The sequence below is a fragment of the Myotis nattereri genome, assembly GCF_964212035.1.
Source record: "Myotis nattereri genome assembly, chromosome: 1".
Classification (NCBI taxonomy): domain Eukaryota; kingdom Metazoa; phylum Chordata; class Mammalia; order Chiroptera; family Vespertilionidae; genus Myotis; species Myotis nattereri.
In genome coordinates, this window is record NC_138075.1 from 101,996,060 (window position 1) to 102,023,534 (window position 27,475).

The following is a 27,475-nucleotide window of genomic DNA, read 5'->3' on the forward strand; positions in this document are numbered from 1 at the left end:
TTTTATAGTATGGTTTTTCATTTGTCTCATTTTGCATCTTAATTTTTATTAAAATATCTTACGTAAATCCTTGCAAGCCTGAAAATGAAATGGTTCTCTCTCTCTCTCTCTCTCTCTGTCTCTCTCTCTCTCTCTCTCTTCTCTCTCTCTTTCTCTCTTTTTTTACTGGCAAGATGATATTTCATAGAATAGAATTAATTGTTCAGATACTTTTCTATTAAAGGGCACTAAAGTTTTTTAGTATTTTGTTCTTTTGTGTTTTATTTTGTTTTTTTGTTTGTTTGTTTGTTTGATTGATTGTTTTGCTTTTTACCACTACTAAATGTGTTCCTAAACATTTTCTTATGTATTGGTACTTTTATCTCTTTGCGATAGAGTTCCAGGAGTGAGATTGTTAAAGCATACATGGATTTTTTTAACTTTAAAAGACACTTTTAGACTGCATTCCTAAAAGGCTATTAAAATTAACGTTTTCAACAGCAATTTGGGGAGAGAAATATTTTCTCTGCATAACCATGAACCATACAGATCAGTGGGGGGGGGGGGGTTGTGGGGGTGTAAAGGTTTTTCATTTATACTCATATGACAGTTATTAAATCATATGTCAATCTTATTTTAATTTTTTCATATTTGCTAGTGATCTTTTTTACTGTATAACTACCCCAAACATATTTAGCATAAGCCTTACCTATTAACATACCTCATATTTAGGAGGTAGCAGTGTAGACTGGGTTGGGCTAACTTATGCATCTTTGGTCAATTTGTGGTCAGTGGTTTCAGTCACATGTGTGGCAATTGGCTGGCCATTGTTTGGGTTCCATCAATAAATAGAAATCTCACTGGTGTTTGAAAAAAGAGCAATAATGGGATTAAAAAAACTAAGTAAGTACAAATCTGTAAAGTAACAAGGAGGCAACAATTTCAGGAAAAAGGTTGCCAAACCTAGGGCTGTAGAGAATGCAGCTTGGCTGATACTGTGTCTAACTTTTTAAGAAGGGGACCCAGACATGTTTTCGAAGAGAGGCACTGCTAGTGTCTCAGGTGGTAAGAGACATGTGAGGGTATATTACCTCTCTATCATATAGGATCTAGGTACTCCTATATTGGGTGCCTTGGGTGCACTCCTACATGTTTACCAGGGTTATATCCTCTTTTTGGAAAGATTCCTCTAGTATTACTTAGTGACCTTCTTTGCCTCTGCTGTGGTCTTTGGAAGTCTATTTGTCAGGTATAAGTATTGCTACCATAGCTTTTTTCATTTCCATTTACATGGAAATTTTTTTTCCATCCCTTCACTATCAACCTGTTTGAGTCTTCTGTTCTGAGGTGGGTCTCTTGTAGAGAGCATATATATAGCTTATGTTTCCTTATCCATTTAGCTATCCTCTGTCTTTTCATTTGAGTATATAACCCATTTACGTTTAAGATTATTCTATCTAATAAAAGAGAAACATGGTAATTAGCCGTACCTCCGCTACCCTTCCCATTGACTAATCAGGGCGATATGAAAATTAACTGCCAGCCAAGATGGCAGCCGGCAGCCAGGCAGCTTGAAGCGAACATGAGACTTGCTTGCTTTAGTGGCGGAGGAAGCCAACGTTCCCACCTGCTGCTGCCGGCATCTGAGCTTGCAGTTTGAAACATTGTTATAAATACAGAAGCTAAACAAAACCCCAGAAACCTGCTTTCAGCCAGCTGGGATCTCAGAGCTGGAGTTGAAACAGTGTTTCGATTATAGAACCCAAACAAACCAGATACCTGCTTTCAGCAGCAGAGGCCTCAGAGCTGGAGACAAGCCTCAGAGCTAAAACTGGCCCAGAATTAAAAAAAAAAAAAAGAAAAAAAGGACAGGTTGGGAGCTTCAGTCACCCACCAGCATGAAAACAGCCCTCAGCCCCTCACCCAGACTGGCAAGGCACCCCAGTGGGAACCCCCACCTTGAAGGGTGTGTGACCAGCTGCGAACAGCCATAATCCCCTCACCCAGGCTGGCCAGGCACCCCAGTGGGGACCCCCACCCTGATCCAGGACACCCTTCAGGGCAAACCAGCCGGCCCCCACCCGTGCACCAGGCCTCTATCCTATATAGTAAAAGGGTAATATGCCTCCCAGCACCGGAATCAGCGGAGCAGCGAGGTCTCCCAGCACTGGGATCAGCGGAGCTGCGAGGCCTCCTGGCACTGGGATCAGCGTGACAGGGGTAAGCAACAAAACCCCCTGATCGCCCTGCGGCTCTGTGTGTGACAGGGAGCAGGGCCAGAACCTCCCTATCCTCCCTGCTCTGCTCGTGACAGGGCAAGGCGCCCCAACCGCCTGATCAGCCCTGCTCTGTGCCTGATAGGGGGGAGCTCCCCAACCCCCTGATCGGCCCTGCTCTGTGTGTGACAGGGTGCTGTGCCCCACACCCCCCATGGGCCCTGCTCTGTGTGTGACAGGGTAGAGCCATAACCTCCCCATCGGCCCTGCCCTGAGTGTGACAGTGGCGGTGCCCCAACCCCCTGATCGGCCCTGCTCTGTGGGTGATAGAGGGCAGTGCCCCAACCCCCTGATCTGCCCTGCTCTGTGTGTGACAGGGGACGGTGCCCCAACTCCCCTATCGGCCCTACTCTGTGAGTGACAGGGGGGAACTCCTCAACCCCCTGATCAGCCCTGCTCTGTGTATGAAAGGGGGGAGCTTCCCAATCCCCTGATGGGCCCTGCTCTGTGGGTGACAGGGGGTGGCGCCACAACCTCCCTATCGACCCTGCCTTGAGTGTGACAGGGGGTGGTGCCCCAACCCCCCAATCGGCCCTACCCTGAGCGTGACTGAGGGTGGCATCGCAACCTCCCAATCTGCCCTGCTCTGTGCATGACAGGGGGCAGTGCCCCAACTCCCCAATCAGCCCTGCTCTGAGCCCGACCAGGGGCTGCACCTAGGGATTGGGCCTTCCCTCTGCCACCCGGGAGCAGGCCTAAGCCAGCATGTCATTATCTCCCCATGGGTCCCAGACTGCGAGAGGGTACAGGCCGGGCTGAGGGACGCCCCCCTCCCCCCCAAGTGTACAATATTTTGTGCACCGGGCCTCTAGTTATTGATAAGTACTTATTTATTTCCATTTTTATTCTTTATGCCTATGTTCCTCTCTTTATATATTTCTTCTTCTTACAACAGTCCTTTTCACATTTCTTGCAATGCTGGTATGGTGGTAATAAACTCTTTTAATCTTCCTTTGTTTCGGAAACTCTTCATTTCCCCTTCAATTTTGAATGATAGTCTTACTAGATACAGTAGTCTTAGTTTCAGATCCTTTCTTTCCATTACTTTGAATATTTCATGCCATTCTTTTCGGGCCTGGAGTGTTTCTATTAAGAAGTCAGCAGACAGCCTATGGGAGCTCCCTGTAGGTAACAGACTCTCTTGCTACCCTTAAGTTTTCTCTTTGTCTTTAGCATTTGCTATTTTAATTATGATGTGTTTTGGTGTAGGTCTCTTTATATTTGTCTTGACTTTTTAACTCTTTCTGCTTCCTGAACTTGTGTGACTTTTTCCTTCACCAGGTTAACGTTTTCTGCAAGTATTTCTTCAAACAGGTGCTCGCTTTCTTCACCCTCTGGGACCACTATTATTTGGATGTTGTTCCATTTCATGTTGTCCCATAGTTCCCTTAAACTCCAAGTTGCTTTAAGTGTTTTTCATTATGCAGCTCTATTTGAGTGTTTGGTTTCTTCTACAGTGTCTTCAAAATTGCTGATTAGAGCCTCAGCTTCACCAAGACTGTTTTTAATTGTTTCCAGTTTATTATTGATGTCAGTTATAGTCTTCCTCATTTCCAACTGCATCTTATTCATGGTTTTTATGTCATTATTCATGCTGATGTTTTTCCCATTAAGTTACTTGTAGTTCACGCTAAGTTTCTTGTAGTTCTCAATAACTTTCTTGAGCATCCTCGTAGCCATTACTTTGAAGTCTGTGTCTGATAAATTGCTTACCTTCATCTCATTTCAGTCATTTTTGGGAGATTCCCCCTTTTCTTTCATTTGGGTGTTGTTTCTTTATCTCACATATTAGTTGTCTCTTTTTGTTTGTTTCTATGTATTAGATTTACCAACTATTACTCCCAGCCTTTGTGGGATAGCCTTATATAGTAAATGCCCTATGGGACACAGTGGTGTTGTTTCCTTGAATGCCTGAGCTGGATGCTGTAGGAGTGACACTTTTGTGTGTTATTTACACCCTCTCGTGTGTTTTTTTTTTCCTTTCCCCCCCCCCAAGGTATGGAAAAAGATATTTAATAAAAATAAAAACAAACTAACTAAAAATAATCTGGGGTAACAACACTCATCCCAGACAAAATAGACTGTATAACAAGAGACAATGAAGGACTCAGCAATTCTGCTTTGGTATTTTTCAGAAGAAACCCAAACTACTAAATTAAAAAGATGTATATAGCTCTATGTTTATTGCACCATTAATTTATTTATTTTAATCTTTATTGGTGAAAGTATTACACTTGTCCTCCTCTTTCCCCCATGGACGCCCTCCCTGCCCCAGGCCTAAACCACCTTATTGTCTGTGTCCATGGGTTATGCATATATGCATTATGCATACAAGTTCTTTGGTTGATCACCTCCCATCCACCCAAATTTCGCCACCTTCCCTCTGAGATTCTGCACTTTGTTGCATGTTTCCATGTCTCTGGATCCACTTCATTAATCAGTTTATTTTGTTAATTAGATGCCACATATGAGGGAGAGCATGTGATACTTGTCTTTCTCTGACTGGATTACTCCATTCAGCATAATACTCTCCATGGTCCCTCCATATAGTCTCAATGGTATGAAATCCTTCCGTTTTACTGCTGCATAGTATTTCATGGTATGAATATACCACGGCTTTTTAAAAATATACATTTTTATTGATTTCACAGAGAAAGGGAGAGTTAGAGAGAGATAGAAACATCAAGGATGAGAGAGAATCATTAATTGGCTGCTTCCTCTATGACCCCCACTGGGAATTGAGCCCAAAATACCGGCATGTACTCTTGAAAGGAATCAAATCTGAAACCCCTTGGTCCCCAGGGTGAACTCTATCCACTGAGAAAAACCAGCTAGGGCTATACCACAGATTTTTTATCCACTCATCTACTGATGGGCACTGGATTTGTTTCCAGATCTTAGATATTATAAATTGTGCTGCTATGAACATAGAGGTGCATACATTATTTCTCATTGGTATGTTGGGATTCTTAGGATATTCCTAGAAGTGAGATCACTGGTCCAAATGAAAATTCCATATTTAATTTTTTGAAGAAACTCCATACTGTTTCCATAATAGCCGAACTAGTCTGCATTCCCACCAGCAGTATACTATGGTTCTCTTTTCTCCACATCCTTACAGCCCTTGTCATTTGTTGATTTGTTAATGGTAGCGATTCTGACAGGTGTGAGGTGTTACCTCATTGTTGTTTTAATTTGCATCTCTCTGATGATCAGTAAGTTTGAGCATTTTTTTCATATGTCTTTTGTCCATCTGTATGTCCACTTTAAAAAAGTATCTGTTTAGGTCCTTTGCCCATTTTTAAGTTGGATTGTTTGTCTTCCCTTTGTTAAGTTGTATGAGTACGTTATAAGTTTTGGAGATGAACTCCTTATTGGATATATCATTGGCAAATATGTTCTCCTATGCAGTGGGCTCTCTTGTTATTTTGTTGATGGTTTCTTTTGCTGTGCAAAAGCTTTTTATTTTGATGTAGTCCCATTTGTTTATTTTCTCATTAGTTTCCTTTGCCCTAGATGTATCCAAAAATGTATTGTTACAAGAGATGTCTAAGATTTTGTTGCCTATGGTTTCTTCTAAGATTTTTATGGTTGCACAACTTATATTTAAATCTTTTATAAACTTTGAGTTTATTCTTGTGTATGGTGTAACTTGGTGGACTAGTTTCACATTTTTGCATATATCTGTCCAATTTTCCCAACACTATTTATTGAAGAGACTTTATTGACTCCATTATATGTTCTTACCTCCCTTGTCAAGTATCAATTAAGTAAAATGGCTTGACTGGATTTCTGGGTTCTCTGTTTTGTTCCATTGATCTATATGCCTGTTCTTTTGCCAGTACCAGGCTGTTTTGAGTTCAGTGGCTTTGTAGTATAATTTGTTATCTGGTAACAAATTTATCCAACTTTATTATTCTTTCTAAGATTGCTAGGGCTATTTAAGGTCTTTTGGATTAGATATAAATTCTTGGAGTATTTGTTCTAGATCTGTGAAATATGCTGTTGGTATTTTATTAGGTTGTGCATTGAATTTGTAAATTGCCTTGGGTTGAATGGACATTTTAATGATGTTAATTCTACCAATCTACAAGTACTTGTTTATATCCTTCCACTTGTTTATATCTTCCTCTATCTTTTTATTCAACATCCTGTAGTTTTCTGAATACAAGTTTTTTACATCCTTGATTTAGTTTATTCCTAAGTATCTTAAATTTTTTTTATTGCAATGGTAAATGGAATTTTTTTTTTAGTTTCTCTTTCTGAGAATTTATTATTGGTGTATTAAAAAAGCCATCAATTTTTTATTTTATATCTTGCTACATTGCCAAATTTATTTATTAAATCCAGTACTTTTTGTGGCAAGTTTCAGGTTTTCTATGTACAAAGTCATGTCATCTGCGAATAGTGACAGTTTTACTGGCTAGGACTTCTAGTACTATGATGAACAAGAGTGGTAAAAGTGTGCATCCATGTCTTGTTCCTCTTGCTAGGGTAAATGGTTTTAATTTTTGACCATTGAGTATGATGTTGGGTAAAGGTTTGTTACATATGGCCTTTATCATGTTGTGGTATGCTCCCTCTATTCCCACTTTGCTGAGGATTTTTATCAAAAATGGGGGTTGGATTTTGTAAATACTTTCTCTGCATCTATTGATATAATCATATGATTTTTCTCTATACATGTTAATGTGATGTATCATGTCTATTGATTTGTGACTATTGTACTACTCTTGAATCACCAGAGTAAATCCCACTTGGTCTTGGTGTATGATCTTTTTAATGTATGGCTGGATGCAATTTGCTAATATTTTGTTGAGGATTTTGGCATCTATGTTTATCTGGGATATCGACAAACAATTCCATTTCTTTGTAGTGTCTTTATCTGGTTTTGGAATGAGGATAATGCTGGCTTCTTAAAAGGAGTTTGGAAGTGTGTCGTCTTCTTGAATTTTTTGGCATAGTTTGAGGAGGATATGTGTTAGTTCTTCATTTAATGTTGGGTAAAACTCCCCAGTGAAGCAATCCAGACCAGGGCTTTTGTTTACTGAGAGATATTTTTTCCAATGCTTCTATTTCCTCAGTTGTTAATGTCCAATTCATGTTTTCTGATTCTTATTAAGTTTTTTATTGTTTGAAGTATTATCTATTTCTGTTTTTCCCCCAAACATCCCCCACGGGCACTCCCACATCTGAGGGCATGCCCCCATCACTCCAGTGTTTGTGTTCATTGGTCATGCTAATATGCATGCATAAAAGTCCTTTGGTTGATCTCTATGCGTGCCACACACACACACACACACACACACACACACACACACTCCCCTGCTTTCTCCCCAAGGTTGGACAGTCTGCTCAGTACTATGTTGTCTCTGGATCCATTTTTCTTCCTCAGTTTATGTTGTTCATTATATCCCAACATATGAATGAGATCATGTGATATTTATCTTTCTCCTACTGGCTTATTTCACTTAGCATAATGCTCTCCAGTCCAACCATGCTGTCGCAAATGGTAAAAGTTTCTTCTTTTTTATAGAAGCACTAGAGGCCCCGTGCACAAAATTCGTGCACAGGGGGGTGAGTGCCTCAACTTGACCTGCACCATCTCCAATCTAGAAGCCCTCAGGGGAGCCCTCTCCAATCCAGGAGCCCTGATGGCTTAGGACCACTCCCTGTGGTTCTCTGCTCTCTGTGGGGCCTTGTCGTTCCATGCCCACTACCCAGAGGCTCTCTGTGACCCAGAGGCTCTCCACAGCTGAGGCAGGATGCTTGCCTCATTGTGGGTTTGATCCCCAGTTGGGGGTGTGCAGGAAGCAGCCGGCCGGTGATTCTCTCTCACTGATGATGTTTCTGTCTCTCTTTCCCACTTCCTTCCTCTTGGAAATCAATGAAAATATATTGAATTTTTTTAAAAAAAAAAAAAGAAGAAGAAGAAGAATGAATAAAACAAAATAAAAAACAGCCATTCTCCAGATTATTGTCCCAAAACTTTGAGATTCTGCTTCCCGGCAAGTGTGGACAGTTTGGCTCAAGTAAACTCATCAAAGTTCTCTACAGGTTTGAATGTTTTTACATGAACATGACGTATACACCTTCTGGTTTCTGAGGGCAAATAAACAAAATCAGTCCATGAGGTCTGCTGTGAAACTGTAGAGGAGTCTGTTTTTGCTGTCAAAAGCCAGGTTACCCTAAGAAAGAGTGTAGAAAACAGGAAATGGGATTTACAAAGAGAAAACAGACAACAGTGAACAGAGGGATGCTCCCACACTCTTTTCCACCCAGATAGGCCAGTTTCTCAAACATCCTCCTTCCATTAAGTTGGTGAGCTACAGTCTAAGGGTGGGGGGAGTCAGAGAAGCCCGAGGCATAGAATTCCCCTGTAAAACCATCCAGACAAGGGCTTTTGTTTGCTGGAATATTTTTGATTACTGCTTCTATTGCTTGGGTAGTTATAGGCCTATTAAGATTGTTTTATTCTTTCTTATTGAGTTTTGAAATACAATTCGTTTTTATTGTATTTTTCTAAGATTATTTCCATTTTGTCTAGGTTGTCCAGTTTGTTGGAATTGAGTTGTTCATAGTATTTTTTCATAATCCTTTGTATTTCTGTGGGATCGGTAGTTACTTCACCTTTTCATTTCTCATTTTATATATTTGGGTACTCTCTCTTTACTTCTTGGTGAACCTGGCTAGAGGTTCATCAATCATGTTTATCCTTTCAAAGAACCAGCTCTAGGTTTTATTGATCTTTTGTATTGTTTGTTTGTTTTTTGGTCTCTATGTCATTTATTTCTGCTCTGATCTTTATTATTTCCTTCCTTCTGCTTACTCTGGACTTTTCGTGTTGCTCCCTTTCTAATTCTTTGAGTTGTAGGGTTAGATAATTTATTACACTCTTTCCTGATTTTTAATGTAGGCCTGTAGAGTTATAAACTTCCGTCTCAAGACTGCTTTAACTGTGTCCCATAGATTTTGGATTGTTGTGTTTTCATTGTTGTTTGTTTCACAGATGATTTTATTGCTTTTTTTTATCTCTTTTATAACCCAATCATTGTTTAATAGCATGCTATTTAGGCTCCAAATGTTTTATTTTTTTCATTGTTTTTATTATGGTTGAATTCTAATTTTATACTCTGTGGTCTGATAAGATTCTTCATATGAATTCTATCTTCTTGAATTTGAAGAGACTTTGCCTGTGTTCTTATAAGTGGTCTATCTATGAAAATGTCTCATGTGCACTTGAGAAGAAAGTATATTCTGAAGCTTTGGCATGAAATGTTCAGAAGATGTCAATTAAGTTCATCTGATCTAGAGAGTCTTTTAGGAATAATGTTTCTTTGATGATTTTTTAATTGTTTTATTGCTTAAAGTATTACAAAGAGTATTATACATGTCTCCCTTTTTTTCTCCTCTTGACCTTCCCCTAGCCTCCCATAACTCCCAGTGTCTTGTGTCCATTGGTTATGCTTATATGCACGCATACAAGTCCTTCGGTTGATCTATTACCCAGCCCCCCAACCCTCTCCGGTCTTCCTGCTGTAGTTTGACAGTCTGTTCGATGTTGCTCTGCCCCTGTATCTATTTTTGTTCATCAGTTTATAATGGTCTTAATTAGATCATGTGGTATTTTTCTTTCATTGACTGGCTTATTTCACTTAGCATAATGCTCTCCAGTTCCATCCATGCTGTTGCAAATGGTAAAAATTCCTTCTTTTTTACAGCAGCATAGTACTCCATTGTGTATATGTACCACAGTTTTCTAATCCATTCATCTGCTGATGGGCACTTAGCGGTAAAAAAAGGACAGAGAAAAACTAAAGCAGGGACAGGAGAACAGAAACAGGATTTTAAAAAGTGAAAAATGAGGAAGAAAGTGTTGGCATAAAGGAAAAAAATAGATAGAGTAAAGTAATGACAAAAAAATTAAATAAGGGAGCAATAAGAAAAGCCAAGCATAAGCAAAAGGAAAGAAATAATAAAGATCAGAGCAGAAATAAATGATATAAAGACCAAAAAAAAAACCTCAAACAAACAATACAAAAGATCAACAGAACCAAGAGCTGGTTCTTTGAAAGGATAAGCAAGATTGATGAACCTCTAGTCAGGTTCATCAAGAAGCAAAGAGAGAGGACCCAAATAAACAAAATCAGAAATGAAAGAGGTGAAGTTAACAACTGATCCCACAGAAATACAAAGGATTATGAATAAATTCTATAAACAACTCTATTCCAACAAAATGGAAAACCTAAATGAGATGGACTATTCTTAGAAAAATACAAGCTCCAAAAACTCAATCAAGAAGAATCAAAAAACCTGAATAGGCTGATAACTACAAAATAAATTAAATTAGTGATCAAAAGTCTGGTCTGGACAGCTTTCCAGTGGAGTTCTACCAAGCATTCAAAGAACTAAAACCTATCCTCCTCAGACTATTCTAAAAAAATCAAGAGGAAGGCACACTTCCAATCTCTGTTTGTGAAGCCAGCATTACCCTAATTCCAAAACCAGATAAAGGCACCACAAAAGAAAAGAACTACAGGCCAGTATCCTTGATGAACATAGATGCTAAAATTCTCAACAAAAGTCTAGCAAATTGGATTCAGCATTACATTAGAAAGATCATACACTACGATCAAGTGATATTTATTCCAGGGATGCAAGGAAGGTACAATATCCACAAATTAATAAATGGGATGCATCACATAAAAAAATTGAGAGACAAAAATCACATAATCATATCAATAGATGCAGTAAAAGCATTTGACAAAATCCAACACCCTTGCTTGATAAAAAACTCTCAGCAAATTGGGAATAGAGGGATCACACCACAACATAACAAAACCTTTATATGACAAAACTTACAGCCAATATACTCAATGGGCAAAAACTAAACTCATTTTCCTTAAGGACAGCAAGAAGACAGGGATGCCCACTTTCACCACTCCTTTTTGATATAGTACTGGAAGTGCTAGCCATAGCAATCAGACAAGAAGAAGAAATAAAGGTCATCCACATCGTAAAAGAAGTAAAACTGTCCTTATTCGCAAATGACATGGTACGATACATAAAAAACTCCAAAGACTGGATGAAAAAACTACTAGACTTAATAAATGAATTCAGCAATGTAGCAGGATACAAAATTAACACCCAGAAATCTATGGCCTTCTTATACACCAATAATGAACTCACAGAAAGAGAAATGAAAAAAAAAAAATCCCACTTACCATTGCACCAAAAAAATTAAGATACCTAGGAATAAACTTAACTAAGGAAGTAAAAGACATGTACTCAGAAAACTATAGGACATTGAATAAAGAGATAGTGGAAGACATAAACAAATGGAAGAATATACCATGTTCATGGATTAGTAGAATCAACATCATTAAAATGTCCATACTACCCAAAGCAATCTATAAATTCAATGCAATTCCCATTAAAATACCAACGACATATTTCAAAGATTTAGAACAAATTCTCCAAAAATTCATCTGGCATAAAAAAAGACCCCGAATAGCCACAGCAATCCTGAGAAAGAACAAAGTTGGAGGGATCACAATACCAGATATCAAGCTATAAAACCAAGCCATGGTTCTCAAAACTGCCCGGTACTGGCACAAGAACAGCCCTATAGACTAATGGAACAGAACAGAAAACCCAGAAATAGACCCAAGTCATTATGCTCAATTAATATTTGACAAAGGAGGAAAGAGCATACAATGGAGTCTCTTAATGGGCCTCATAAACACCAAACCCTGGGGTAAGGGGTTTTCCAATAGACTGGGTCAACTGTCTTCCCGCCAGGTAAAAACCGCTTGGATAGCAAAGGCCTGCCTGAAAAAGATGACCTCTGCAGTGTGATGGAATGACTCAACCCAGGAAACTGGGGTGTCTGCCTTCTGACCTCTATCCTCAGGTTCTCCAACCCTGTCTTCTACTCACACAACTCCAGTCCACTCTGCCCTCCCTCTGCTGGAGCACAAGGTGAATGGCTACACACACAATTTTGTTCATTTGCCCTTTAAGAGAGTGCTTGCATTTCCAGACATCTCTCCCTGAAAGATAGCAACACTGCTGCTTTTTACAGCCAGCTATTATGTGGGCACATTTCTCAGTTCTGGTGCTCTGAGCTGGGGTACCCACCTTGGGGATTAGACACTAAAGCTCTCAGTGGCAAACCCTCACAGCTGAGATATCTCTCCATAACTTCAGCTCCTGTCTATGGGAGCCCAGCCAGTGCTTTCACACCTCTGCCCTTCCTACAAGTCTCTATGCTGTCTCCATTTTCCATCCTTGGTAATCAGGGTTCTATCTAGATAGTCTTCAGTTTATTATTCAGGATGTTTTTTGTTGTTTGGGGTTTTTGTTTTTGTTTTGTTTTATATTTTTTGTTGTAGTTGTAATTCCAGTGTGGTCTTGGGAGCATCCACTTACTCCACTGCCATTTTTTTAAATATATTTTTTATTGATTAAGATATTACATATGTGTCCTTGTCCCCACGTTACCCTCTACACCACACCCCCCGCTCATGCCCTCACCCCCCACCCCCGTTGTCCGTGTCCATTGGTTAGGCCTATATGCTGGCATATAAGTCCTTTGGTTGATCTTCCCCCTTACCCCTACCCTCCCCTACCTTCCCTCCAAGGCCCGACAGTCCAATCAATGCCTCTCCGTCTCTGGATCAGTCCTTGTTCATCAGTTTATGTTGTTCATTATATTCCACAAATGAGTGAGATCCTGTGGTATTTATCTGCTCTCCAGTTCCATCCATGCTGTGGCAAATGGTAAGAGTTCCTTTTTCTTCTTCCTCTTCTTAAAGAATACCTTTCAGCATTTCATATAATGCTGGTTTGGTGGTGATGAACTCCTTTAGCTTTTTCTTATCCGTGAAGCTCTTTATCTGACTTTCTATTCTGAATGATAGCTTTGCTGGATAAAGTAATCTTGGTTGCAGGTTCTTGCTATTCATCACTTTGAATATTTCTTGCCACGCCCTTCTGGCCTGCATGGTTTCTGTTGAGAAATCAGCTGACAGTCATATGGGTACTCCCTTGTAGGTAACTGACTGTCTTTCTCTTGCTGCTTTTAAGATTCTCTCTTTATCTTTTGCTCTTGGCATTTTAATTATGATGTGTCTTGGTGTGTTCCTCTTTGGATTCCTTTTGTTTGGGGTTCTCTGCGCTTCCTGGACTTGTAAGTCCATTTCTTTCACCAGGTAGGGGAAGTTTTCTGTCATTATTTCTTCAAAAAGGTTTTCAATATCTTGCCCTCTCTCTCCTTCTGGTACCCCTATAATTCTGATGTTGGTACGCTTGAAGTTGTCCCAGAGGTTCCTTACACTATCTTCATATTTTTGGAATCTCTTTTCTTTTTTCTTTTTCGGTTGGGTATTTTTTGTTTTTTTGTATTTCAAATCTGTGACTTCATTCTTGGGATCCTCTTGTCTGCTGTTGGATCTCTGTAAATTATTCTTTATTTCAGTCAGTGTATGCTTAATTTCTAGTTGGTCCTTTTTCATGTCCTCCATGTTCTCACTATACTTATTGAGGGATTCATTAAATTTATCGGCGGTTTCCATAAAATTCTTGAAAAACCTTATAAACATGGTTTTGAACTCTATATCCAGTCGTTTGCTTTCCTCCATTTCTGCCATTTGTGACCTGTTTCTTTGTCTCCACATTTTGGCTGCTTCCCTGTGTTGATAGAATGGCCCTGCGCTCCAGGTGTCCTGTAGGGCCCAGTGGCTCAGCCTCCCCAGTTACCTGAGGTGGACACCCCTGGTGCACTCTTGGTGCCTTGGTTGTTGTAGAATCACTGGGAGGAATTGACCTCCAGGCCAACTGGCTGTTAGAATCAGCTGTGTCTGCAGTGGGAGAACTTCTGTGCTGAAGACACCCTTCTGGGGCAAGACTTGCTTCAGTGGGGCTTTGGTGCTCACTGAGTCTGCTCCCTGAGTGTGTCCCTTATGGATCTGAGGAGTTTCAATCTGGATGGTCCCCCTCTGACCACTGGGTTCAGTGGCTCCTGGATCTAAGGAGGTGCTAATTCAGCCTCTGCCTGAGGCCACACAGCAGGAGCCACGAAGAGGCTCAGCTGTGAAACAATGCAAGCCGCTGCGGGGCCTTAGGCCTTCTCTTGGAAGTTCTGGGTCTGCCTGGCTCAGCTGCAGTTAGGTACATTCACATGCAAAAGCCTCTGCCCCAGCCTGGGTGGGGCGGGGTCTCAGGGAGTCAAAGGGCGGAGAAAGCAGCTATGGCTGATTCTCCTAAGGAGTCGCGCATCTCAGTGACCTGATATTTGCTGCAAGCACCTCTGAGGGAAAGCCGCACTCAAGTTCGCCCGCTGCCCGACAGTCCAGCTTCTCCCCATATGAGTCCTGGGTTCCCAGAGACTTCCCGGAACCGGAGTTCAGAGCAGTCGGGAGCTTGTGATCCAAAAAAAAAACAGCCACGTCCTCAGGTGCCACCCCCTTTCCGCCTGCGCGCGAGCCGCCGTACCTCTGCACTTCACCTCCGCAGCTCCTCTGGCTCTCAGTGTGCTTTTCTTTCCTTCTAGTTGTAGAATTTACACTCAGCCAGGCTTCCTGTTGTTCTGGATGATGTCTGCTCTGTCCTTTGCGGTATTTTTCAATTGTTGTGGGAGGCGGCAGTTTCCCGGTGTTTATCTATGCTGCCATCTTAGTTTCTCCCTCCACTGCCATTTTTAACCTATTTTCTGCACCCTTCTTTTGTAACTGGTCTTTGTTGTGGTTGTCTTGTTTTTTGTCCCATTCATGGCTGGCTAACTGTAATTTTCAACCCTGAACACATCATGTGAGCAATTGTACAGAGACTGACAGGACAAAAAAACACATCATGAAACAAACAACTATATATAAAAGAAGTTGACATCAACAGTAAAAGCAAGTATGAAAGAAAAAAAGAATTAGGAAAGAGAAAGTATAAAAATAAACAGAAAGAAAAAAATAATAAAATTTTAAAAAATACTAGGAAAGTAAAGGGCAAGAAAAATATTCTGAAAGAAAAGAAGAGAGAAAAAATAAGAATAATTAGTAGGAAAAGGAAAACAGTAAAAAAGGAAAGAAGAAAGATAAAAAGTATTATGAAAAGTATTAAGGAGAGCAAGAAAGATAAAGCAAAAGAAATAAAAGAGCTTGGCCAGTGTTGCTCAGTGATTGAGCATTAACCCATGAACCAAGAGGTCACCAGTTTGATTCCCAGTGAGGTCACATGCCCGGGTTGTGGGCTCAATCCTAAGTAGGAGGCATGCAGAAGGCAGCTGATTGATGATTCCCTCTTATTATTGATGTGTCTCTCTCTCACTCTCCCTTTCACTTATTGTCTCTAAAATAAAATTTTAAAAAACATTTTTAAAAACAGAACGGGGGAAACTAAGGTGGCGGCATAGGTAAACACCGGGAAATTGCTGCCTCCCACACAACTTCAAAAATACAACGAAAAGACAAAACGGACATCATCCAGAACTTACAGGAAGGCTGGATGAGTGTAAATTCTACAACTAGAAGAAAAGAGAAAAGCTCCTGACTGCATTGAATTCCAGTTCCGGGAAGTCTCTGGGGACCCAGGACTCATACAGGGAGAAACTGGACTGTCTGGCAGCAGGCAGAACTCAGAACTTGAGGGCGGCTTTCCCTCAGAGGTACTTACAGCAATTATCAGGACACTGAGACACGCGGCCCCTTAGGGCAGGGCTGAGGACCAGCCATAGCTGCTTGCTCCACCCTTTGATTCCCTGAGACCCCTCCCGACCCAGGCTGTGGCAGAGGCTTTTGCATATGAATGCCCTGGCCCTTTGCAACCTGAAAATTACCTAACAAATTGCAGCTGGGCCACAGACCCAGAACTTCCAAGAGAAGGCCAAGGCCCCACAGCAGCTTGAATTGCTTCACAGCTGGGCCTCATCAAGGCACCTCCAAGCTCCAAAAAAGGAAGGGGAATCTGCAGTTCTCTTCGTAGCTCCTGCTGGGTAACCTCCAAGAGCCAGTGTACCCAGTGGTCAGAGGGGGACCATCCAGATTACAATTCCTCAGATCCATAAGGGACACACCTAGGGGGCAGACTCAGTGAGCACCAAAGCCCCACTGAAGCAAGTCTTGCCCCAGAAGGGTGTCTTCAGCACAGAAGTTCTCCCACTGCAGACACAGCTGATTCTCACTGCCAATGGGCCTCGAGGTCAATTCCTCCCAGTGATAACTACAACAACCAAGGCATAACTACAACAAGACTGTGCACAAAGCTCACAAGGGGGTGCACCAAGAGTGTCCACCTCAGGTAACTAGGGAGGCTGAGCCACTGGGTCCTACAGGACACCTAGCACACAAAACCACTCTACCAACACAGGGAAGCATAAAAAATGCGGAAACAAAGAAACAGGTCACAAATGATAGAAATGGAGGAAAGCAAATGACTGGATATAGAGTTCAAAACCACGTTCATAAGGTTTTTCAAGAATTTTATGGAAACTGCCGATAAATTTAGTGAGACCCTGGAGGATATGAAAAAAGACCAACTAGAAATTAAGCATACACTGACTGAAATAAAGAATAATTTACAGAGATCCAACAGCAGACAAGAGGATCCCAAGAATCAAGTCAAAGATTTGAAATACGAAGAAACAAAAAATACCCAACCGAAAAAGAAAAAAGAAAAAAGATTCCAAACATATGAAGATAGTGTAAGGAGCCTCTGGGACAACTTCAAGCATACCAACATCTGAATTATGGGGGTACCAGAAGAAGAGAGAGGGCAAGATATTGAAAACATATTTGAAGAAATAATGACAGAAAACTTCCCCTACTTGGTCAAAGAAATAGACTTACAAGTCCAGGAAGGGCAGAGAACCCCAAACAAAAGGAATCCAAAGAGGACCACACCAGGACACATCATAATTAAAATGCCAAATACAAAAGACAAAGAGAGAATCTTAAAAGCAGCAAGAGAAAGACAGTCAGTTACCTACAAGGGAGTACCCATATGACTGTCAGCTGATTTCTCAACAGAAACCATGCAGGCCAGAAGGGAGTGGCAAGAAATATTCAAAGTGATGAATGCCAAGAACGTACAACCAAGATTACTTTATCCAGCAAAGCTATCATTCAGAATAGAAAGTCAGATAAAGAGCTTCACGGATAAGAAAAAGCTAAAGGAGTTCATCACCACCAAACCAGCATTATATGAAATGCTGAAAGGTATCCTTTAAGAAGAGGAAGAAGAAAAAGGAACTCTTACCATTTGCCACAGCATGGATGGAACTGGAGAGCGGATAAATACCACATGCTCTCACTCATTTATGGAGTATAATGAACAACATAAACTGATGAACAAGGACTGATCCAGAGACGGAGAGGCATTGATTGGACTGTCAGGCCTTGGAGGGAAGGTAGGGGAGGGTGGGGTAAGGGGGAAAGATCAACCAAAGGACTTATATGCCAGCATATAGGCCTAACCAATGGACATGGACAATGAGGGGGTGAGGGCATGAGCGGGGTTGGGGGGGGGGGCAGGGAGGATAGGGGGCAATGTGGGGACAAGGACACATATGTAATATCTTAATCGATAAAAAATATATTTAAAAAAAAACAGAACGGAAAGAAATTTTTTAAATAAAGTAAAAAAAGGAAGGATGCAAATAAGAGATATGAAAGAAACATGACAGAAAAGATAACCATAATATAATAATAATACCTAAGCAATAAAAAAGAATGAAAAAACAAACAAACAAAAAAAGCAAATGAATTTGGTCTCAGCAGATTTTAGTGCCTGATTTGATTTCTCTTTGGATTCTACCCTTAAGTTGTCTAAAGCTAACTGTTTTGTATGCTGATTTCAGGCCTCCTGGGAGATATATTTGTGCTAGCCAATGTCAGAAGCTGTACAAGTTGGCTCTCCACACCCTGTTCAAAGATCCAAGTGATCCACAGCTTGTGACTACCTCTACTGTGCTTGACTGCCCATGGGATGGGCCAAGCTGAGCTCCTAGGCTGGCTTTTCAGCAGCAGGGGCCCTAAGGTGGGTCAGAGAATGTTCAGACCTAAGGGAAGATGGAGGTTGTGTACCGGGTCTATTTTCCTGATCTCGGGTTGATAGAGTCCCTCTTAGGTCATCTAGTGAATGACACTCCCTGAGACTGCTGCCCGCTGAGACTGCTGCTCCCTTAGACTGCTGCCTCATCATCAGGAGTCAAGGATGCATGGTGGGGCATGGTGGAATCCAGAGGATGAAGTGAGATATATCCTGGGGGTGTGGGGTATTTGCCCCTACCCAGTCTTCTACGGTTGGGTGGGGCTTGTGCCTCTCAGGAAAAAATGACTACTGTGATATCAGGGGTGATGACTCAGCATGGGGATGACTTAGCACAGATATCCCAACAGCCACCCTCCTCATGCCTCTCCCCAACTACTTCCACCCCTGTCTCTCTTTAGATGACTCCAGTCTGCCCTGCCCCTCCCCACCTTCCCTCCTCTGCCAAAACCTAGGGTGAGTGTCTGGGAACAAAAAAATCCTTTTTTTAAAAAAAAGTGGTTTTGTCTCTGGGCAGTTCAGCATTCTGGCTGTTAGAAGCCCCACCACTGGTTGCTGTGTGGGCAGCTGTTGCCAGCTCTGGCTGACAAGGCCAGAGTGCCCTGCCTGGTGTCTAGGCCTCTCTCCTCTTTAGGGGATCCCTCCTGGCTCTTGGCTCATTGCTCCTGAGAGCTGCGTGAGCACCTCCCACGGCCCCACCCTTCCTACCAGTCTCAAGGTGGATTTTGCCCCTTCTTATCTAAAAGTCTCTTCAGCCAGTCTTTTACTGTTATTTTATGGTAAATATTCCCCAATTTAGTTCCTTTTTCAGTTGAATTCTGGAAGGAGGTGAGAGACTTGCTGCTATCTTCCAATCTTGAGTTTTGACATTTTATCCTGTCCTCTATTCTATACCTTTTCAATAGTGAGTTCAGTCATTTACTTTTAGGGTGATTATTGATACATGAGGTTTTCCTATAGCCATTTTATCTATTGTTTTCTGGTAACTCTGTGCCTCTATTATTTCTTTTTTGTGTTTCTGTCTATTATTTCAATTTGGTGGCATTCTATTATTTTTTATGTTATGTGTATTAGTTCTAGCTTTAGGTTAATGCAAAAGAACACTTTATATATCTAATAGTCATTTTTTTTCTTCTGAATGCATCTTACCTCCACTTCCCTATACAAATTCAGACCTTTATACACTCCCCTTTTATGTTTTGCTATAATAAATTATCTCTTTATATGGTGTTTATTTCCAAATTGCAATAGCTATTGCCTTTTTTCTTTTATAAAATGTTTTTCTCTGCCTTTAACCATTATGTTATATTTAAGTGTGTGATACCTATTCTGAATAAAGGTTGTAATTTTGAATATTTTATTCCAATCTACCTTAGCTTATAGGGTTTATGCTAAGAAATCTAATGATAAGCTAATGTGATTTCCCTTATAAGCTACCACTTTCTATTCCCTGGCTACCTTGAGAATTCTTTCTCTATCACTAATTTTTGGCAGTTTAATATCACACACATTGAAGAATGCCTATATGGATTGAGTGATTTTCTTTGCTTCTTGAATCAAATAAAATTAAAGACATAGAAATCTATCATTTAAATTAAAGAAAATGCAAGACTGCAGTTCTGAAAAAAACCTCAATGAGGCATAAGAAAACTCAGGCAGTTTAATGAATCAGAAATAAAAGTAATGAACAAAAAGAATGTTTATCATAGAGATTGAAACATTTTAAAAGAAGCAAATAGAAATTCTGAAGCTGAAGAAATCAATAAAAGAGATGAAGTATGAATGACTGAGCTAAGGAAATAAAGCTAGCTAGCTCTTTCCATAGGTTTTGGAAGTTCTTATTGACTATATAGATAAATTCTTTGTTTGCTCTTCCTCTCTTTGGTTTCTGGTATATCCATTACTCTCATATTGCTCTTTCCGGTGGAGTCAGATAGTTCTCCTTGAGTTGTTTATTTTTTTAATTTTCTTTACTCTCAAATCTCTCTCTTCTTCCATCTGCATAGTTTCCAAATTTCTATCTTTGATAGCACTAATTCTTTATTACATCTGACCAGCTTTTTATTTTGATGTAGTCCCATTTGTTTATTTTCTCCTTACTTTCCATTGCCCCAGGAGCTGTATCGGTAAATATAATAATATGACATATGTCTGATATTTTGGTGCCTATGGATTCTTCTAACATTTTTATGGTTTCCCATCTTACATTTAAGTCCTTTATCTATTTTGAGTTTATTTTTGTTTACGGTGTAAGTTGGTGGGCTAGTTTCATTTTTTTGTATATATCTGAACAATATTCCCGACACCATTTATTGAAGAGACTGTCTTGACTCCATTGTATGCTCTTGCCTCCTTTGTCAAATATTAATTGAGCATAATGGCTTATGTCGATTTTTGGGTTCTCTGTTCTGTTCTATTGGTCTATATGCCTGTTCTTGTGCCAGTACAAGGCAGTTTTGAGAACAGTGGCTTTGTAATATAGCTTGATATCTGGATATCGGGTATTGTGATCCCTCCAACTTTGTTCTTTCTCTCAAGATTGCTGCAGCTATTTGGTTCCTTGTTTATTCCAGATGAATATTTGGAGAGTTTATTCTAGGTCTGTGAAATATGGCATTGGTATCTAAATGGGGATTGCATTAAATCTATAGATTGCTTTAGGTAGCATGGAAATTTTAATGATGTTGATTGTACCAATCCATGAACACGGTATAACCTTCCATTTGTTTATGTCTTCCTCTATTTATTTATTTTTTCAATGTCCTATAGTTTTCTGAGTACATGTCTTCTACCTCCTTAGTTAAGTTTATTCCTAGGTATCCTAATTTTTTTGTTGCAATAGTAAATGTAATTGTTTTGTTTGTTTGTCTCTCTTTCTGTGAGTTCATTGTTGGTGTATAAAAAAGCCATAGATTTCTGATGTTAATTTTTATCCTGATACATTGCCAAATGCATTTCTTAAATCTAGTAGTTTTTTATGGAGTTTTTAGAGTTTTCTATGTACAATATCATGCCATCTGTGAATAATGACACATTTACTTCTTTTCCAATTTGGATGCCTTTTATTACTTATTTTTGTCTAATCGCTATGGCTAGCATTTCCAGTACTATATGGAACAGGAGTGGTGAGAGTCTTATTCCTGTTCTTAGGGGAAATGGTTTTAGTTTTTGCCCATTAAATATGATGTTGGCTATAGGTTTGTCGCATATGGTTTTTATTATGTTCAGGTATGAGGTTTTTTCTGCATCAATTGATATGATTATGTCATTTTTGTCTCTCAATTTGTTTATGTGATGTAACATTTATTGATTTGGAGATATTGTACCAGCCTTGCATCCCTGTAATCAATTCCACTTGTTCCTGTTATGTGATCTTTCTAATGTAATGCTGGATCCAATTTGCTAGAATTTTGTTGAGGATTGTAGCATCTATGTTCATGAGGGATACTGGCCTGTAATTCTCTTTTTTTGTAGTGTCTTTACCTTGTTTTGGGATTAGTTGATGCTGGCTTCATAAACAGAGCTTGGAAGTGTGCCTTCCTGTTGAATTTTTTGAATGGTCTGAGGAGGGAAGGCTTTCGTTTTTCTGTGAATGTTTGGTAAAATTCCCCTGTGAAACCATCTGGCCCATGGCTTTTGTTTGCTGGAAGTGTTTTGGTTACTGCTTCAATTTCCTCCATAGTTATTGGCTTATTCAGATGTTTTTATTCTTCCCGATTTAGTTTTAGATTATATTTTTCTAGTAATATGTCCATTTCATCAAGGTTGTCCATTTTGTTGGAATAGTGTTGTTCATAGTATTTTTTTTTTTACAATCCTTTGTATTTCTGTGGGGTCAGTTGTTACTTCACCTCTTTAATTTCTGATTTTGTTTATTTGGGTCCTCTCTCTTTGGTTATTGGTGAGCCTAGCTAGAGGTTCATCAATCTTGTTTATCCTTTCAAAGAACCAGCTCTTGTTTTTATTGACCTCTTATAATGTTGGTTTTTTTTGTCTGTATGTCATTTATTTCTGCTCTGATCTTTATTATTTCCTTCTTTCTGTTTACTAAGGGCTGTTCATGTTGCTCTCTTTGTACTTTTTAAAGTTGTATTGTTAAATAACTTATTAACAGTTTTTCTCATGTTTGTTGTTGTTGTTGAGGTAGATCTGTAGTGCTATGAATTTCCCACTCAGTACTGCTTTCACTGTGTCCAATATATTTTGGATCATTTTTTTTCTTGATCTCTTTGGTCACTTAATCATTGTTTAATAGCATGCTATTTTGCCTCAGAGTACTTGTTTTTTATTGTTTTCATTATAGTTGATTACTAATTTTATGACATTGTGATTTCAAAAGATGCTTAACATGATTTCTTTTTCTTTTAGCATTTTATTTTTTAATTTTGTTTTTTGCTTAAAGTATTACAAAGAGTATTACATATGTCTTCTTTTTGTTTTCTCCCCTAGACCTTCCCCTGGATTCCCTTACGCTCCAGTGTCTTGTGTCCATTGGTTATGCTTATATGCATGCCAACAAGTTCTTCAGTTAATCTCTTAACGCCCCCACCCCGCAACCTTCCCCGGAATTCCCGCTGTAGTTTGACAGTCTGTTCGATGTTGCTCTGCCTCTGTATCTATTTTTGTTCATCAGTTTATAATGGTCTTCATTATCCATAAATGAGTGAGATCATGTGGTATTTTTCTTTCATTGATTGGCTTATTTCTTTTTTAAAAAATATATATTTTATTGATTTTTTACAGATAGGAAGGGAGAGAGATAGAGAGTTAGAAACATCGATGAGAGAGAAACATCGATCAGCTGCCTCCTGCACATCTCCTACTGGGGATGTGCCTGCAACCAAGGTACATGCCCTTGACCGGAATCGAACCTGGGACCTTTCAGTCCGCAGGCCGACGCTCCATCCACTGAGCCAAACCGGTTTTGGCATGGCTTATTTCACTTAGCATAATGTTCTCCAGTTGCATCCATGCTGTTGCAAATGGCAAGAATTCCTTCCTTTTTATAGCAGCATAGTATTCCATTGTGTAGCTGTACCACAGTTTTCTAATCCATTCATCTGCTATGGGCACTTAGGCTGTTTCCAAATCTTAGCTATGGTAAATTGTGCTGCTATGAACATAGGGGTGCAAATATCCTTTCTGATTGGTGTTTCTGTTTTCTTGGGATATATTCCTAGAAGTGGGATCACTGGGTCAAATGGGAGTTCCATTTTTAACTTTTCAAGGAAAGTCCATACTGTCTTCCATAATGGCTGCACGAGTCTATATTCCCACAAGCAGTGTACAACGGTTCCTTTTTCTCCGCATCCTCTCCAGCTCTTGTCATTTATTGATTTGGTGATGATAGCCATTCTGACAGGTGTGAGATGATATCTAATTGTTGTTTTGATTTGCATCTCAGAGATGATTACTGACTTTGAGCATGTTTTGATATGTCTCTTGGCTTTCTGAATGTCCTCTTTAGAAAAGTGTCTATTTAGGTCCTTTGCCCCTTTTTTGATTGGATTGTTTATCTTCCTTTTGTTAAGTTGTATGAGTTCCCTATAAATGTTGGAGATTAAACCCTTATCAGTGATAACATTAGCAAATATGTTCTCCCATGCTGTGGGCTTTCTTGTTGTTTTGTTGAGGATTACTTTTGCTGTGCAGAAGCTTTTTAGAGGAGAAACTAAGATGGTGACATAGGGAAACACCGAAATTGCTGCCTCCTACAACAACTTCAAAACACAATAAACAGACAAAACGGACATCATCCAGAACTTACAGGAAGGCTGGCGGAGTGGACATTCTACAACTAGAAGGAAGGATAAAAGCACATTGAGGGACAGGAGCTGCGGAATTAAAGTGCAAAGGTACGGAGGTTCTTGCGCGTGGAAAGGGGCTGGTACCTGAGGACGCGGCTGTCTTTTTGAATCGGGAGGGAGTCACAAGCTCCCGACTGCTCTGAACTCCAGTTCCAGGAAGTCTCTGGGGTCCCAGGACTCATACAAGGAGAAACTGGACTGTCTGGCAGCGGGCAGAACTCGGAACTCGAGGGCGGCTTTCCCCCAGAGGTGCTTGCAGCAATTGGATTGTTGGGACACTGAGGCGCGCAGCCCCTTAGGGCAGGGCTGAGGACCAGCCATAGCTGCTTGCTCCACCCTTTGATTCCCTGAGACCCCTCCCGACCCAGGCTGTGGCAGAGGCTTTTGCATATGAATGCCCTGGCCCTTTGCAACCTGAAAATTACCTAACAAATTGCAGCTGGGCCACAGACCCAGAACTTCCAAGAGAAGGCCAAGGCCCCACAGCAGCTTGAATTGCTTCACAGCTGGGCCTCATCAAGGCACCTCCAAGCTCCAAAAAAGGAAGGGGAATCTGCAGTTCTCTTCGTAGCTCCTGCTGGGTAACCTCCAAGAGCCAGTGTACCCAGTGGTCAGAGGGGGACCATCCAGATTACAACTCCTCAGATCCATAAGGAACACACCTAGGGGGCAGACTCAGTGAGCACCAAAGCCCCACTGAAGCAAGTCTTGCCCCAGAAGGGTGTCTTCAGCACAGAAGTTCTCCCACTGCAGACACAGCTGATTCTCACTGCCAATTGGCCTGGAGGTCAATTCCTCCCAGTGATCCTACAACAATCAAAGCTTAACTACAACAAGACTGTACACAAAACCCACAAGGGGGTGCACCAAAGGTGTCCACCTCAGGTAACTGGGGAGGCTGATCCACTGGGCCCTACAGGACACCTAGCACACAAAACCACTCTACCAACACAGGGAAGCATAAAAAATGCGGAAACAAGGAACAGGTCACAAATGACAGAAATGGAGGAAAGCAAATGACTGGATATAGAGGTCAAAACCACGTTTATAAGGTTTTTCAAGAATTTATTGAAACCGCCAATAAATTTAGTGAGACCCTCAAGAAACCTAGTGAGACCCTCAAGGATATGAAAAAGGACCAACTAGAAATTAAGCATACACTGACTGAAATAAAGAATAATAGACAGAGATCCAACAGCAGACAAGAGGATCCCAAGAATCAAGTCAAAGATTTGAAATACAAAGAAACAAAAAATACCCAACCAAAAAAGAAAAAAAAATGGACACATATGTAATACCCTTTGTATTACTTTAAGCAATAATAATAAAAAAGAAAAAAAAGAAAAAGTAAAAAGATTCCAAAAATATGAAGATAGTGTAAGGAGCCTCTGCGACAACTTCAAGCGTATCAACATCAGAATTTTAGGGATACCAGAAGAAGAGAGAGGACAAGATATTGAAAACCTATTTGAAGAAATAATGACAGAAAACTTCCCCTACCTGGTGAAAGAAATAGATTTACAAGTCCAGGAAGCACAGAGAACCCCAAACAAAAGGAACCCAAAGAGAACCACACCAAGACACATCATAATTAAAATGCCAAATACAAAAGACAAAGAGAGAATCTTAAAACCAGCAAGAGAAAGACAGTCAGTTACCTACAAGGGAGTACCCATATGACTGTCAGCTGAATTCTCAACAGAAACCATGCAGGCCAGAAGAGAGTGGAAAGAAATATTCAAAGTGATGAATAGCAAGAACGTACAACCAAGATTACTTTATCCAGCAAAGCTATCATTCAGAATAGAAGGTCAGATAAAGAGCTTCACAGATTAGAAAAAGCTAAAGGAGTTCATCACCACCAAACCAGCATTATATGAAATGCTGAAAGGTATTCTTTAAGAAGAGGAAGAAGAAAAAGGAACTCTTACCATTTGCCACAGCATGGATAGAACTGGAGAGCGGATAAATGCCACATGATCTCACTCATTTGTGGAATATAATGAACGACATAAACTGATGAACAAGGACTGATCTAGAGACGGAGAGACATTGATTGGACTGTCGGGCCTTGGAGGGAAGGTAGGGAGGGTGGGGGTAAGGGGGAAAGATCAACCAAAGGACTTATATGCAAGCATATAGGCCTAACCAATGGACACGGACAACGGGGGCAGGGGGGGGGTGAGGGCATGAGCGGGGGGGGGGGGTAGGGGGTAACGTGGGGATAGGGACACATATGTAATATCTTAATCAATAAAAAATATATTTTTTTTAAAAAAAGAAGCTTTTTATTTTGATGTAGTCCCAATTGTTTATTTTCTCTTTAGTTTCCAATGCCCTAGGAGCTGTATCAGTGAAGAAATTGCTTCGGCATTTGTCTGAGATTTTGTTGCCTTTGTATTCCTCTAGTGTTTTTATGGTTTCCCGTCTTACATTTACATCCTTTATCTATTTTGAGTTTTTTGTTTGTGTATGGTGTATGTTGGTGGTCTAGTTTTATTTTTTTCCTTGTAATGTCCAATTTTGCCAACACCATTTATTGAAGAGACTGTATTGACTCCATTGTATGTTCTTGCCTCCTTTGTCAAATATTAATTGAGCATATTGGTTCAGGTCGATTTTTGGGTTCTCTATCCTATTCCATTGATCTGTATGTCTGTTCTTGTGCCAGTACCAGGCAGTTCTGAGAACAGTGGCTTTGTAATACAGCTTGATATCTGGTATTGAGATCCCACCTACTTTGTTGGTCTTTCTCAAGATCGCTGCAGCTATTCGGGGTCTTTTTTTATTCCAGATGAACTTTTCGAAAGTTCGTTCTAGATCTGTGAAATATGCCGTTGGTAATTTAATGGGAAGTGTATTTAATTTATAGATTTATTTGGGTAGTAATGATATATTAATGATGTTGATTCTACCAATCCATGAACATGGTATATTCTTCCACCTGTTTATGTCTTCCTATATCTCTTTATTCAATGTCCTGTAGTTTTCTGAGTAGAGGTCTTTTACCTCTTTAGTTAAGTTTATTCCTAGGAATCTTACTTTTTTTAGTGTAATGGTAAATGGGATTCTTTTTTAGTCTTACCTTCTAAGAGTTCACTACTGGTGTATAGAAATGCCATAGATTTCTTGGCGTTAATTTTGTATTCTGCTACAATGCCAAATTCATTTATTAAGTCTAATAGTTTTTTGATGGAGTCTTTATGGTTTTTTATGTACAATATCAGGTCATCTGTACATAAGGACAGTTATACTTCTTTTCCAATTTGGATGCCTTTTTTTCTTCTTATTTTCTAATCGCTATGGCTAGCACTTACACTACTATGTCCAACAGGAGTGGTGAGAGTGGGCATCCCTGTCTTGTTCCTATTCTAA